The sequence below is a fragment of the Macadamia integrifolia genome, unplaced genomic scaffold (assembly GCF_013358625.1).
Source record: "Macadamia integrifolia cultivar HAES 741 unplaced genomic scaffold, SCU_Mint_v3 scaffold2450, whole genome shotgun sequence".
In the NCBI taxonomy this organism is placed as follows: Eukaryota; Viridiplantae; Streptophyta; class Magnoliopsida; order Proteales; family Proteaceae; genus Macadamia; species Macadamia integrifolia.
The window spans coordinates 38587-41972 of NW_024868727.1; positions in this window are offsets into that span (position 1 = coordinate 38587).

The window sequence follows — 3386 nt, forward strand, 5'->3', positions numbered from 1 at the left end:
ATTAAGCTCTTTTTTTTTTTTTTTTTTTTGATTGATCAAGGATGGGGAATAAACTGGCCTTGATAAACTGATGCTAGGTGGCGATTTTATTTTAAGGCATTGAATCTGGGATAAGGGTTTGATGGACCATAGGTAAATGACAGATACCTAATGGCCTTGAATGCCAAATGGCAGTTCTTGGGTGATAGAATCATGGATAAGAATTGACAGACCAATAGGGGCATGACAAATACCTAATGGCCTTGCATGCCAAATGGTGATTCTTGGGGGATACAAACTATGATGATCTTTTAAGATACTTTGATTATTAATCGAGGAACCAATTTATTGCCTTTAGATGGTTGAGACCGCACTTGCACATGTCAAGTTACCTACGTATCCCTTGAAAGGAATCAGATCTGACATAGTTTAGGATATTCACCCTTTTAGACATAATATTTCTTGAGTTGATCCATGTTGACCAGTCCAGGTATTTCTTCACTGTTGTGGTCTATGAGTTCCACAGCTTTGCCTAGTAGAATCTCCTTGACAATGAATGGACCACTCCAATTGGGCTTGAATTTCCCCCTTGGGTCATGAATTGGGGCTCTTTGTTCTTGAAGAACAAGTTCACCCTCCTCTATGTGGTGGGGCTTCACATTTTTGTCGAAGGCCCTGGCCATTCTTAGTTGATATTTCTTTAGATTATCTATGGCTATCATATACCTTTCATCGAGAAAATTGAGCTTGTCATGTCTAGCCTTCACCCATTCTCCTTTAGGTGGTTGACTATCAAAAAGCACCCTTAAGGATGGTACCAATATTTCTATAGGTAGAATTACCTCAACCCCATACACCAAATAGAAAGGGGTTGCCCCTGTCAAGGATCGTACAGAAGTCCAGTATTATGAGGGTAGTGGCCAAAAATTGATTGATGTCTCTCTTCCCTTGGGGGTGAAAAGGACTTGCATCCTATCCTCTCTCCTCTCTCTTTCTCTTTCATGTGAGGGGAGAAGTTCATATCATGTGTGCTTACCCTACAGGCCCCACTTTACTGTATCACAGCTCAAAGATACGTCGGGGCCTATTTTGTAAGAGTGTAAAATTCGTCATTCGAGACAAGAGTTTGATGATGGTCCAATACAGGGATCGGGATCATACAAATTGGGGGTTTGGAGTCACCACCTAGGATTATGGGCCTAGGATCTAGGGGTGGGCCCAATTTCTGAGAAAAGGCTCAAAATTTGGTCTGGTCTAGAGATTTAGGGTAAGTGTCAAGTTATAGAATTGGGAAGGTGTTAGGCACCCAATTTGTCTGGTTCAATCGGTCTTCCTACTAGATGCTTAAGAACGAATATTTTCCACAATTATTACTATTCCATATGCATGGCTAAGTTATCACACAAGTATACATTAATTCAATTCAAACTACTATATACACTAAAACAAGGTCTATATAAAGTCTACATGATGATGATTGGGTTAAGAAACTATTCCTAAACTTAACCCCTATTTCGGGTCAAGAGGGGAGGCTATTTCCAGGCTTATGATGAGGTGGTACTCTGGTAGAGCTTTGGCTAGGGATAGGCTAGGGGAGGGTTAGACTGAGGTGGCACTTCAGCAGAGCTTTCACTAGGGCTAGGCTAGGGGAGGGCTAGACTGAGGTGGCACTCCAGTAGAGATTCCACTGAGGATAGGCTAGGGAAGGGCTAGGCAGGTGGCACTCTAACAGAGCTTCTGCTAAGGATAGGCTGGGGGAGGGCTAGCCTGAGGTGGCTCTTCGACAAAGATTCTGTTGGGAATGGCTATTTCTGAAAAGATTTTAGGGGCACTCGGACATGGCTTCCACTAGGACTGCTATTTTTGGAAAGAAATAGATTGACCTAAAAATGGATTGAAGATCTCCAAAGTCCCGAAGAACACTTTGAAGATCCGAACAGAGTTCTGGATCTTAACAAAGATCTCTTTGTAGACCCGAAGAACCTCAAAGGGGGGTTTCTATTTCTGGTAAAACTCAAGAACACTCAAAGGAGGGGGTTGACGAACACACTACTTTTGGCAAAAACTGGGTCAGACTAAGAACTTGGATTGAAGATCTTTAAAGTCTCAAAGAACACTTCGAAGATCTGAACAATATTTTGGATCTTGATGAAGATCACTCTAAAGACCTGAAGAAACTCAAGAGGGGGAGGGGAGGAGAGAGGGCAGAGCTTCACTACTATGGAGTGAGGTGGGGTTGTTTGGTGTGTAAAATCCAAAGGAGAGAGGTATTTATAGGTTTTTTGGCCAATGGGAAAGAGGGAACATCTTTTTCTAACGGACAAAAGAGGGTTTTTTAACTAAAGTGGGTAAAGAGGGCTTCTATACAATGGATAAAAAGGGGTTCTTGGACCAAAATGAGTGAAGAGGACTTTTATATAATGGGTAAAAAAGGGGTTTATTTGGGAGAGAGAATCCTTAGTAAAAAAAAAAGGGGTTTTTTGGTCTTAAGTGGGTGAAGAGGGAATTTCTTCACCCACCAAGTCAGGGGAATATCAATCCTGGCCATTGACGGCGGTGCACAAGACTGGGCCAAAGTGCAAGGGATATGGTCAGTATAGGCGGGCAGGTGATGTGTACAAGGCGTGCAGGCAATGTCATTAGTGTGTGGTGCATGGCACGCAGGGCAGTGGCATGGGCCACATGCATGGGCAGCAGTGGGAGCAGGCCACATGCATGGGCAGCAGTGGGAGCACACATAGGTGGCAAGGATAGCACACATGGGCGGTAGGGGCAGCATACATGGCTAGTAGGGGCAGCACAAATGGGATAGGGCAGCACACATGGGTAGCATGCATGGGCAGCAGTGGGCTATGGCCAGAGGGGACATGGGTCAAGCCCAGAGGGGGCGTGGGTATGGGCCTATGGGGGCACGGGATTATGGGTTGCAGGGGTGTAGGTCAAGGCTGGAAGGGGCACGAGCATGTGTAGACGGGGTGCAGACATGGCTAGCATATGTGTCGTAACCCATGGCACCAGCCATGGGCAGTAGGCACGCATGCGGGCTGGCCTATTGGCCAGTGCGCACAACGCACATAAGATCATTTTTTCATCGATAATCACGAGAGATTCGTCAGTCTGATTTTGATGTATCATATATATTCAGAATCGTACTTTTGAGCACTATCCATCTGTACAATCATCTTGATCGGATTCCTTCATATATAAAAAGTCAAAATTGGACCCTCTTCTCTCCCGTATGGGGGTTTCTAGGGTTTCAGGTAGGAGAATGTTTTCTGGTTATCTGAGTAGGTAGGGGATGATCTTTAGGGTGTTTGGGGTAGGTAGGGGATTTTTCTAGGTTTCTAGTAGGCTTGTCATTATGTGCAGCATATGTATAGGAAAATGTAATTTTCTAGGGATGATCA